Source organism: Canis lupus, chromosome 1, assembly GCF_048164855.1.
Source record: "Canis lupus baileyi chromosome 1, mCanLup2.hap1, whole genome shotgun sequence".
Taxonomy (NCBI): domain Eukaryota; kingdom Metazoa; phylum Chordata; class Mammalia; order Carnivora; family Canidae; genus Canis; species Canis lupus.
In genome coordinates, this window is record NC_132838.1 from 19,443,040 (window position 1) to 19,456,315 (window position 13,276).

The following is a 13,276-nucleotide window of genomic DNA, read 5'->3' on the forward strand; positions in this document are numbered from 1 at the left end:
AAGGCAGGCGCTCAACCGCTGAGCCACCCCAGGATCCCCTGTTGCTATTATTTTATTACTCAAACGGATGTGAAAGACTGGAGATCAAACTTTAACCCTTTAATTATTAGATTGTAACATGGGCTTTTATTTGTTCAAGAAATATTTATTAAGCAGCTGTGATATGTCTGGCACGGTTTGGGGTGCTAGGAGGGGAACCCAATATCTGTGGTCTGAAGAGCTGAACCAGAGGTTAAGAACTCAATGAACCTGTGAACTCGGATGAGGAAACAATGCATCTTTATTTTCACTAAGGTAACTAAAATTTAGCATTTCCTTCGATTATGAATGTAAGCAACAGACCATACTAGTATTAGCAGTACCTGTAGCTTTGTCACTAACAGAAATAAATATTTTTGCATCACATTGCAGTTATTGCAGATAACTGGAAATATTTATTAGAAATAGTATTACTTCAGAATTAGGGAGTTGGCCGACCACTCTAGATTACTGTTATTTTATGTGTTATTAAAGAAGCACATTTATTCCTGTATCACAAATTTCAAGATTCTTTTGTATTTTGATAACTGTATTTCAATATGTTGGTTTCCTTTTAATACACAAAGTGTATTATGCATTTGTATTATTATGTATTATGCACGTGGCGTCTTATGCATTTACAACACTTTATTCTGAAAAGGGATCCGTAGGCTTCACCAGATTGCCAGTGGGGTCATGGGACACAAAAAAGTTAAGAACACCTGATATATATTCAAGTCTGGAAAGTTGGGCAAAAAATAAGTCACACGAATGTATAAGATAATGTCAAGTAGTGAAAAGCTCAGTGAAGACCAAAAGACAGGGGAAAGGCATAGAGAGTATTGGATTGATTCAAGTGGTGAGATCAGAGAAGGCTTTCCTGAGGAGGTGGCATTGGAGCATGGCCTGCAGGGAGCCAGGGAGAGAGTCTTGTGTGTTGATCTGAGAGGAGGAGGGTTCTAAGCTAAGGGAACAGCAAGGTGTAGGCCTTGGGGCAAGAGGGCCCTTGACAGGCACTTGGGGTGGCTGAGCTAGCCGGGGAATGGCAAGGAAGCCTGGAGGCCAGCAGGAGGCTGAGCTTCTGTCTTTCAGCCTGGGGTCCCCCAGGACCTGGCCAAGTGGGCGGACACAGTAAGCACCCAAAACATGAGACATTCTGGGCAAAACTGGGTCTGCCTCCTGGGTTCCTGTCACGGGGACACCGTCTAGGGAAGGGGCTAGGTGTGGGGCCTGAGGTCAGTAGAAAGAGCTGGCCTTCCCTCAACTCAGCCCCAGGACTGCTGGCCACGGAGAGACGCACAGGGAGCCCTGGAAGCGGCCAAATGCCTGAGCTGCTTCCCGGGGTACCGGGTGAGCCCCAGGACACAGGCCTCTTCCCTGTTTGTGAGCTAGTAAAGCAGGTGATGGTCCCGTAGCTTCCCCCCCTGCCATGCACACAATAGCTCCCACCTGCCCCAGCCGCCAGTCGTGGGAAATGATGCGGTGAGGGGCTGGCGGCAGGTAGAGGCGCCCTAAGTGTAACCAACAGATTTAGAGCCCTCCACTGTGCCAGACGCTTTTCTGGGAGCTCGACTCATTTAATTCTCACCAAAAGAACTTCCTAACATAGGGAATATTATTATCCCCACTTCCCAAACGGGGAAACTGAGGCCCAGAAAGCCAAAATAACCGGCCCTCACACACAGGACTAGTCAGCCATTAAGCTGGGAGTGGCCCCAGGTGTTCTGACTCCAGAGGCTCTAGAACCTTCTTTTTAACCCTCACACTGAACTGGCTCTGGATAGAGACCATGGTGGACACCATTGTCACCATTCAAGGGACCCAGAGGCCAGGGGGACTTGGGACAGGGTGCCAGTGGCTACTCAGGAAGGACTCCAACCAGCCGACATGTGTTCCTTTGGGCTGGTGATGGAGAGACCAGGATCACAGATACATGGGAAAAGATCTCAAATGGCAAGAAATCGGGCTAGCTGATTGGCTCACCCAAAACTTGCTCATTGATTTGCTGGCATCCTGAGTTTTGCTCCAAAGGTTCTAGAATGTAGACTCAGGCAGACCTAGCAAAACAGCATCCGCTCCGTCAGGTGCATGCGGGGCGGTTTTAACCTGGCTACCACTCAGCTCAGGAAGGGCTGCAGAGGTGAGACCCCCACCCCCTGCAGCTGGCCAGGGCCCCCGTGGGCCTGCGGTTGGCCCCTGAGCAACTCTGAGGCTGTCCCAGCATCCCTGGGCGCTGCACTGAGAGATGGGATCTGTGTGGGCTCATGTGACAAGGAGCCACCATTCAAGGGACTCTCACTGGAACGGAAACTCTCAGAAAAGAAGAAATATTGTCCAGTGCCCCAAATGAGAACAGTTGGATTCAAAAGAGAAAAGGAATTGCCCTGGATGACACAAACCAGATAAGAGAGGGGCTGCCTCTGGACCCCAGAGCTTCTGACCTCTACTCCAGTGCCCCGCCACGACCCACCCGGGGCCTTTCAGCTTCTCCACCACGGTGACCACCACCTGCTCTCCTAAGCTCCAACACGGGTGTGTGGATTGAACCTCTTGGGAGATTGCCCAGCATCTAGGACTGCAGGTCAACAATGGGAAAGGGACAGGAATTTTGCAGATGTTGGGGGACAGGGCTGCAGGCACACTCCCCAGACCCTGTCAGGGTGGCCGTGGGCCTGCTCTCTCCCACAGGCAGACTTTTCTGGAAATGGCATGGCAAAGGAGCCGAGGGACACAGGGCCAAGGGACACAGAGACCTCTTAAGGCAATAGAAACCATCTCCTCATGCAACCTGAGGCTAGAAATTATAGAGCAATTCCTTGGCCCAGAGGCCTTCGCAGTAGCAGGTCAGAGGGGTGAGAGCACGGGCACCACAACATGAGGAAGAGGCTGGGACAACAACCAAAGACAACAACAACCAAATACTGGCAAGAATGTGGAGCGACAGAAACTCATACATTGTTGGGGGGAATACAAAATGGTACAACCACTCTGGAGGATAGTTTGGTTGATTCTTACAAAACTAAACATACTCTTACCATATGATCCAGCAATCATGCTCCTTGGTATTTACCCAAAGGAGTTGAAAAGTTAAAAACCTATACCCCTTCATCAAGATAAAAACCTATACATACCCCTTCATCAAGATAAAAAGCTTCCGTGCAGCAAAGGAAACAATCAATAAAACTAAAAGATACATTCTTCTTCAAGAAGACGAATTCCCGGTTCCTCTCACCTCTGGTGTCACTGTTGAAGATTGCCCTCTCCATGGACACAGAGGATGGGGCCAGGCGGGGAACACGGGGCCCAGAAACGGGTGGCTGTGGCCAGCTGTGAAGACCAAGGTCTTCTGGGAGCCAAAGCAGCTGCCTCTCCACTGTGGGTGTTTTTAAGACTGTATTTATTTATTTACCTGGAGCAGTTTTAAATTTACAACAAAATTGAGAGGGAGCTACAGAGGCTTCCCATGTAGCTCCTGACCTCACACATGCACAGCCTCGGTCATCACGAACATCATTCGCCAGATTGGTACGGTGCTTACCAAGGATGAGCCCCCGTGAACACGTCCCCGTCACCCAAGCCTACCACGTACCATGGGGTTCGCTCTTGGTACACAGTCCATGGGTTGGGATAAACATGTGATGACATGTATCCATTATTATCAGATCATATAGACTATTTTTGCTGCTCAAAAGTTTTCTGTGCTCAGCCTGTTGATCTCTCCCCCCAGCCCACCCTGGCAACCGCCGATCTCTTTGCTGTCTCCATAGTTTTGCCTTTTCCAGAATGTCATATAGTTGGAATCATCCAGTAGGTACCTTTTCAGATTGGCTCCTTTCACTCAGTTGTATGCATTCGAGGTTCCTCCATGTCCTTCCATGACTTGATAGCTTATTTCTTTTTGGAATAATATTCGGAATGATGAAAAATATCATCCGTCATCCAGATGTACCACAGGTTTGTTTATCTACTAACCTACTCAAGGACATCTTGGTTGCTTCTTAATTATGGCAACTAAAAATAAAGCTGTTGCAGCCTTGGGTAAAGGTATCTTTTTTCCCAAAGTTGTATTTAAATTCTAATTAGTTAACATATTGATTTCAGGAGTAGAATTTAATGATTCATCACGTCCATGTGACACCCAGTGCTCATCATAACAAGTGCCCTCTTTAATCCCCTGCATCCACCTAGCCCACCCCCCGCTTACCTCCCTCAATCACTCCTCTGTTTGTTTTCTACAGTTAAGAGTCTTTTATGGTTTGCTTCCCTCTCTCTTTTTTACTCCCTTCCTATATGTTCATCTCTTTTGGTTTTTAAATTCCATTTACAAGTGAAATCACATGGTATTTGTCTTTCCTTGACTGACTTATTTCACTTAGCATAATACACTCTAGCTCCATCGTGTTGTTGCAAATGGCAAGATTTTCTTTTTGATGGCTGAGTAATATTCCTGTGTGTGTGTGTGTGTGTGTGTGTGTGTGTGTGTTTACATGTACAAACATGCCACATCTTCTTTATCCATTCATCAGTCCACGGACATTTGGGCTCTTTCCATAGTTTGGATATTGTTGATAATTCTACTATAAACATTGGGATGCGCATGTCCCTCTGAATCTGTAGTTTTGTATCCTTTGGATAAATACCTGGTAGTGCAATTGCTGGATCATAGGTTAGTTCTATTTTCAACTTTTTGAGGAACCACCATACTGTTTTCCAGAGTGGCTGCCCCAGTTTGCATTCCCACCAACAGTGTAAGAGGGTTCCCCTTTCTCCACATCCTTGCCAATATCTAGTTTCCTGTGTTATTAATTTAAGCCATTCTGACAGATGTGAGACAGTATCTCATTGTGGTTTTGACTTGCATTTCCCTGATGATGAATGATGTTAAGCATCTTTTCATTTGTCTGTTAGCCATCTGGATGTCTTCTTTGGAACAGTGTCTATTCACGTCTTTTGCCCATTTCTTAACTGGATTATTTGGTTTTGGGGTGTTGAGATTAATAAGTTCCTTATAGATTTTGGATACTAACCCTTTATCAGGTATGTCATTTGCAAATACCTTCTCGCACTCTGTAGGCTGCCTTTTAGTTTTATTGATTGTTTCCTTTGCTGCATGGAAGCTTTTTATCTTGATGAAGGGGTATGTATAGGTTTTTATCTTGATGAAGGGGTATAGGTTTTTAACTTTTCAACTCCTTTGGGTAAATACCAAGGAGCATGATTGCTGGATCATATGGTAAGAGTATGTTTAGTTTTGTAAGAATCAACCAAACTATCCTCCAGAGTGGTTGTACCATTTTGTATTCCCCCCAACAATGTATGAGTTTCTGTCGCTCCACATTCTTGCCAGTATTTGGTTGTTGTCAGGGTTTTGGATTCTGGTCGTTCCAATGAGTGTGCAGTATTATCTTGTATAGTTCACATTTCCCTAATGACCTATGGAATATCTTTTTATATGCTTATTTGCCATCCATCTGTCTATCTTTGTTGGTGAGGTATCTATGTTGATCTTTACCCCATTTTTTGAGCCTTTTTTTATTGTTTGAGTTTTAAGTGTTCTTTGTATATTTTGGATAGAGTCTTTATCAGATATATCTTTTGCAAATATTCTCTCCCAGTCTGTGGCTTGTCTTTTCATTCTCTTGACATTGTCTTTTGTAGAGCAGAAGTTTTCCATTTTAATGAAGTCCAGCTTATCCATTATTTCTTTCATGGATCATGTCTTGGTGTTGTCTCTAAAAAGGTGTCACCACACCCAAGGTCATCCAGGTTTTCTCCTTTCTTATCCTCTAGTTTTATAGTTTTCCATTTTACATCAGTGTCTCTGATCCATTTTGAGTTAATTTTTGTGGAAGATGTTAAGTTTATGTCTGGATTCATTTTTTTTCTTTTTGCACGTGAATGTCCAGATGCTCTAGTTCATTTATTGAAGAGACCAGCTTTGCTCCATCATACTGCCTTTGCTCCTTTGTCCAAAGGTCAGTTGACTATATTTAAGGAGGTTCACTGTGTTTTTGTGTTAACTTTTTATTATGGAGATTATCAAACTGATTCAAAAGGAGAGAAAAGTAAAATGAATTCCCCCAAAAACGGTCAAAATGAATTCCCCCAAAAGCTGTCACCCAGCTTCAATAATTATCCATGTTTGGTCCGTCTTTTTATCTATATTCTTCCCCTGTTGCCTCGTGGAAGTTTCATAAAGCAAATTCCAGCTGGAACCCTACAACTCAATAACAAAAAAGCAAATAACCTGATTAAAATATGGGCAAAGGCCCTGAATAGACTTTTCTCCAAAGAAGACATAAAAACAGCCAACAAGTATATGAAAATGTGTTCAGCATTACTAATCATCAGAGAAATGCAAATTAAAACCAGAATGAGCGATCATCTTACAACAGCTGGGGTGTCTATCATCAAAACATCCACAACAACAACCAAGACAACAAGTATTACCAAGGAAGTGGAGAAACTGGCATCCTGCACACTGGCGGCAATGAAAAATGGTGTAGCAGCTGAGAAAATAGTATGGAGGTTCCTCAAAAGAATTAAACATGGAACTACCAGATGATCCAGCAGTCCCACTTCTGGGTATATATTCCAAGGAAATGAAATCAGTACGTCGAAGAGATATCTATAGTTCAATGTTTATGGTTCATTGCAACATTATTCACATAGCCAAGATAGGAGAACAACCTAAGTGTCTGTCCAAGGATGAATGGATAAAGAAGGTGTGGGATAGATATACAATGGACTATTATTCAACCATTCAACCAGATGGAAACCCTGCCATTTATGACAACATGGGTGAACCAGAAAGACATTACGCTAAGTGAAATAAGCCAGATGCAGACAGATGCATACTACATGATTTCACTTACATGTGGAATCTAAAAAAGTTGAACTCCTAGAAACAGGACTAGAATGGTAGTTACCAGGGGCTGGGGGCTGGGGGAAATGGGGAGATGTTGGTCAAAGGGTATAAACCTTTAGTTATAAGATGATTGAGTTCTGGGGATCTAAAGTATAGTATGTATATGTAGAGCATGATCAAGTATACAATACAATAGAGTATTGTACAATAGAGTATTATATACTTGAAAATTGTTAAGAGAATAGATCTTAAATGTTCTCACACTGAAAAGGTCCATATACACAAGAGAGTTAACTGCAAAACGATAGATGTGTTAATTAACTTGATTGTGGTGATCATTTCACGATGATTATGTAAAGTAAGTCATCACATTATATACGTTTAAAAATCACATTGTAGGGCAGCTCTGGTGGCTCAGCAGTTTAGCGCCTGCCTTCGGCCCAGGGTGTGGACCTGGAGTCCCAGGATCGAGTCCCACGTCGGGCTCCCTGCATGGAGCCTGCTTCTCCCTCTGCCTGTGTCTCTGCCTCTCTCTCTCTCTCTCTGTGTCTCTCATGAATCAATAAATAAGATTTTTGAAAAATCACATTGTACAATCTAAATATATACAATATATTTGTCAATCATACTTCAGTAAAGCTGGAAAAAAAACAAATTCCAGAAATAATATCATTTCATCTATAAACATCTAAATGTATTTCTAATTAAGAAAGATTTTTTGAAATATAACCACAATACTGTTATCACACCTAACAACTAGTCTATGATCAAATTTTCCCAAATATCTCAAAAATGTGGTTTGATAGTTGTTTTGTTCAAACAAAACCTAAACGAGGTCCAGATATTGGATTGAATTGATATGTCTCTTCAGTCTCTTTCACTTTTATTTTAAAAAATAAATAAATAAACCAACCAAAGAGCCACATTTGTGGTCAGGAGGGCCTGGTTCCAGCCTCTGGCACAGCAGAACTGAACGCTTCGCTATCACTGCCCCGTGGCCCTTGGCACCCTCCACCACCCTTGTTGCTCTGTGAGTCCACGCTTGCCAACGTCTTTAGTTTGAAACCTACTTCCATCAAGGGGCACAGTGGCTGGCATCCGACCTCTTTGTTGTTGGGGCACAGAACCTAACATGTGTAGTAGGTGATCAGTAAGCCCTACCGGCTGATGCTGTTCATCCAGACCCTCTCCTAATAGTGAGTTGTTAGGGAAAGAAAAGCTGGCAAAGCAGGAGATTTCAAATAGCAACTGAAGGAATTGTAATACTAATACACACATGTCTACCGTGTGCCAGGCATGGTTCTAAGTACTTTACTTTTTCACTCACTTATTCATCACAATAACGCCGTGAGGGTAGGCGCCATACTCTCTGTTCTATAGATGAGGAAACTGAGGTATAGGGTGGTGAAGGGACTTGTCCAAGGTCGCACAGCTAGAAGGTACTGAGGCAGGAAGAGAACCCAGGCCATCTGGTTTTTCCCCTCCGTCCTGTCTGCTGGGGACTCCAGAACACAAGCTCCGTGGGTTTAGTTGTGTGCAAGGATCTGCCTCTGAACACACAAGGGGACCGTAACAGAGAGGCAAGGAGCTGAGCTGACCTCATAAATGCTTGATAATGATATTTGGCTGCGGAGGATTATGATATTTGGCAGACACACTGGCCCGGCATGGGGACTCACACAGCCCAAAGGGGGCAGAGTGGGGCCCCCGCAGGAGGGGCAGAAGGGCCAAGGGAGCCCCCCTACCCCTCTGCCCAACCTCCCCTGCAGCTCAGCAGGTTTGCCTGGGGCAGTGCCCTCAGTCAGACCTTTCAGCTGAGAAGTGCAAACACTCTAGAAGCCAAAAGCCCTATTGTTACTTGTTTTTAAATGACTGAAAACAAGAGGTCTAAAAATAGCAATCAGCTAAGTACTAAGAACCGGGTTTCTGGGGGCCGAGTCCAAAGTCGTGCTTCCCATCTCTTAGCTTCTAGCTCTGCCTATCTGAGCAGCTGTAGGAGGAGATGAGTGATCAAGAGGGGGGCCCTGTGGCCTCCTAGAGTCAAGGCCGGGCCTCCGAAGGAGCCTGCCTCCTGTCAGCAGTGGACCCAGCAGACTGGAAGGAACTGGCTTAATAAATGTTTCTGCTTTGGCATTTGGAGGAGGGCAGACCCTGGCCAGGCCGCAGAGCCCTCAGAAGTGCAGTGGGGCCCGCTGACACTTCGCTGACCTTTCCAAGGTGTTCTCATGACACCTGCTACCTGGGGGCCGCTGGGCTGGAGCCACCGCTGTGCAAGGTGGTGACCTTCTAAATCTGGATCAGTTAATGAACTTGGCTGGCCTGGGGGTCCTGGAGGCTGCACCCTCTGTGGTGGCTTCTGCCAAATTCCTCTTGTTTTTGATTCCCTCTTTCCTCCTCCTCCCCCTTCCCATTATGCCTGACATTTCTAAGGCCAAGTTTTGTTACAAGCAATTAGCCTGTGTCAGGGATCTGGGGAGATGAGCTCGTGCCAAGACTCAGGCAGAGGTAGAAAAAGCAGGAGTCTAGAGGACTGCCTGCAAGCTGGCTGCCAAGAGGGTCCTGGGGCTTTGGCTCTGCACAGACCACCCAGACCTGCACTGACAATGGGGTAGGGAGCCCCCAGGTGAGCCCCGGGTGTGGGATTCCCAGCGCCGCACAGCCTGGATAGGAGTCTCACATGCCCCTCTGGAGCCCTCTCCCTCCTCATCTAGAAATTCATCCTCCCAGCCTGAGCCTCCCAGTTCCTGGAGGTGCTCAAGAGCCAGTTCATTACCTATTTTCAACTCTGAAAAGGGAGGGGGGGAAATAAAACCATGAGTTTATCCACAATAAGCTATACAGGCTAACCAAACACATGTATACATATTTTAATTTTTCCTGGAATTATTCATCCACTCACTGTGGTTGTCTAGACGCTCAGTTATCAATTTTGTGTGCTGACTAATAAAAACAAGGAGCATAAAATTTCTGAATCAATGCATTTTATGGGGTGGAGAGTGTGTCTCCCAGGTGCGGTCCTAGATGCGAGCCCTGAGGGAGGAGGGGCAAGTGCCAGATCCACTGGTCATTCAGCACCCACTCCCTCAATTTGCTTCCTGATAGCACCAGCCACCCCACTAGGCTTCCACCCCTCAGGTCTCCCAGGGCCTGTCCAGCCATGCAAACCCAATCATGAGAGTCTTGGGTTTAAAACTCCACCATTCAAATCCAACCACTGGTTTCAGTGATCTCATCTCTTCAGTGCTGGGATACAGTGAACCAGCCTAAGAAATCAATGCACGCTCCCAAGGGAGAGGGAGGGCTCGCACACCCTTGCAGGTCACAAAGGAGGACTTCCGCGGTAGCTGTCTTGAGATGGTTTCCATCTCTGGTGTGGAGCCACAGGTGAGCATTACAGGAAGACGAGGAAACGAGGAGGCCCTGTGAGCTGCCTAAGGTCACACACATGGGGGCGTGTAGACAGCTGTGCCCAGAGTTCAGGTCCCCCCCTCCCGCACAGGGCTCTTCCCACGCTGAGAATGACAGCGGCTCCTGGCCATTGGCATTCAATCCATGTTCCACCTACAATCCATGAAGGGAATATAAAAAGAGAGTGTGCAATCACAACAGGATCCAGAAGCCCAGAAGTAACCCATTTTTGTCTGAAAGCAAACAGTGTCTCATGAAGCCACTTGCAGCCCAGCTAAGGACGCCGCCAGATGCCCCCAAGCTGCCCGTCGTAAGGCAGCGGAGGCCTAAGCTCCCCCCCCCGACCTCTTAGTGTCGGTGTTCTTTCTCTCAAGTGGGCAATGGAGCCCCCCATCCGGTCTTGCTCCCAGGAAGGGTGTCGATGTGCCCGATGCTTGGGTTACCCAGCCTGAGCCAGGTAGCCTGGGCCACCGTGATTGATGGCACCCCTGACACCTCTCCTCTTCTGCTGCTGCTGCTGCAAGTAACGCTGCTCGCCTTCATCTCTTCCAACCTGCACCAGATCAGAGCAGCCCCCCACCCCGGGCGGATTCCAGACCGCGAGAGAGTGCTCTGGCTCAAAAGTTCTGCCGCTGAAGCCAAGAGAAGCCCTCCGGCATGCTCCTGCATGCTGTCCCAAACAGAACAGATGTGACCATTCAGCATCTCCTTCCCCGTTCTCAGTGCCTTTGCAGATTTTTCAGGGTGATATATTGACATGATGTTTTTACAACCGTGGCCAAAAAAAAAAAAAAATTAGAGGAAGCAGCAAGGAATATGCCAGTGGAAACATCAATGAAAAGGGCCCTTGGGGCACCTGGGTGGCTCAGTCGGTTAAGCATCTGCCTGCAGCTCAGGTCATGATCCTGGGGTCCTGGGATTAAGCCCTGCTTTGGGCTCAGGGAGGAGTCTACTTCTCCTGCTTCCTCTGCTGTATCCCCTGTTTGTACTCTCTGACTCTGGCTCTGTCAAATAAATAAATAAAATCTTAAAAAGAGGGGATCCCTGGGTGGCTCAGTGGTTTAGCACCTGCCTTTGGCCCAGGGCATGATCCTGGAGAACTGGGATCGAGTCCCACGTCCGGCTCCCTGCATGGAGCCTGCTTCTCCCTCTGCCTGTCTCTCTCTCTTTCTCTGTGTGTGTGTGTGTGTGTGTGTGTGTGTGTGTCTCTCATGAATAAATAAATAAAATATTTTTTAAAAAATATTAAAAAGAAAAGAAAAGATCCCTCGTTAATGTGTTCAGCAGCTCCTCCCAGGGGTGAGAGCTGGATGCTCCGGTGCCCCCTCCCTGTGGTGAGACCCCACCCGATGGCTTTCCCCTCCTCACTCCCAATGCCTGCCTGTTGTATTGGGACCATCCACAGGTGACGACAGGTCTCAAGCACCAAACCTAACTGAACTCTTTCCTTGCTCTATTTGGAGTCTGGTGATTTTAAGTTGCTCCAAGGGATAGGGGGCAGGAAGGACATATTTAACCCTCAAGCTTCAGTAAGAAAACCGTCCAAACCTAGCACCTGCACCTGCCAATGGGACCTTTACTGGAGGGATGATGAGTTAAAAAAAAGCTGGTATGAATGATCTAGACCTGCTGGATCCTTGTAGTTATCTGTGAACTGGGAGGGGGGGCGCAGATGGTGGTTGGGGAAGGGGGTAGGTATAAGCACCTGAGAAATGGTAGCTGAAGTTCCAAAGATTGAGTAGATGGAAAAAAGAAAACGAGAACGCTTTCTTCCTCCCCCACCCCTTGAGCCAAGCAAAACAAAATAAAAATAGGCAATTAACCAGTATCATCTTTTATGTTTAACAGGAGTCTAGAAAACAGCCAGTCCCAGAAGTGGGTGCAGCATCTAGCCCCAGCTTCCCTGGGAACTTGTTAGAAATGCACCAACCTGGCCCCACCCCAGACTCCCTGCATCACAGCCTCTGGGGTTGGGGCCAGTAACCTGCCAATCAACAAGCCCTGGGGAGAAGCTGGTACCCACTCAAGGTTGAGGAGCCCCTCAACTGGAGCCGCCCGCCTCCCCCACCCCAGTTTCCTGCATTTAAGCCTGAGTGGAAGAGGCTCCAAGCAGCCACTCCCAGGCCCCAGCTGCTCTTGGCCTTCCGTGCCCTGGGCTGCTTTACTGGGCATCAGGCTGGCAGCTCTCCGTTCCCTGACTTTCTTTCAAAATCCTCCTTGTCTCTCTTCCTCCAAAGAGCCCTGAGCCATCAGCGGTGCTCTGAAGCCACAGGCGCTAACATCTGTGACTCTCATTCTGCACTGGCCTGTGCTCGATACTCATTTCCCCAACAGGCTAGCAGTGCCTTGGGGGGCAGCCCCCTTGCCCTGGGCTTCCCGCGTCTCCCACCCCGTGACCCCGGGCACACCCTGGGTGACCTCAGGTGGGGGGCCCAGAAAGCTTTTCCTCCGAAGGAGATGCCAGCGCCAGTGTGTAAATCAAACAGGGTGGCCTGGGGGCACGGGGACCTCACAGGCTCCTCCCAGGATCGTCCTCCCAGCTCACAGCCCGGGGAGCAGGCCCCCCCTTTGGGCCCCCTCATGTTATTCCCCACGTGGATTAGAGGCTGAACACAAACAGAATACAAAAGACAAAAGACAGGGAGCTTTCCTTGCTGTCAGAGTCTATAAAAGTCTTGGAAGTGACAGCAGGAGCTCTTGCCTGCCTCCGGCCCTGAGATGCAGAAAGAATCAATTTCAGACCCAGGGCCAAATAGTGCCCCTGGGGGCGTGCCTGTGACAGCCACGGACTCCGCCCCCGCCAGCGACAGCGACCTGGGCCCCCCCCCCGCCCCCGCAGCTTACAAAGGGGATGCGCCCCTCATCACCCCCCCTTCCGCTGGCTCCCCTGGCTCTGCCCCTTCTCTGCAACCAGCTTCGGTCCTCAGCAGAGCCACAACGAACATCAATCATCTTCTTTCTTGCCCCACGAAAGCCAGACCG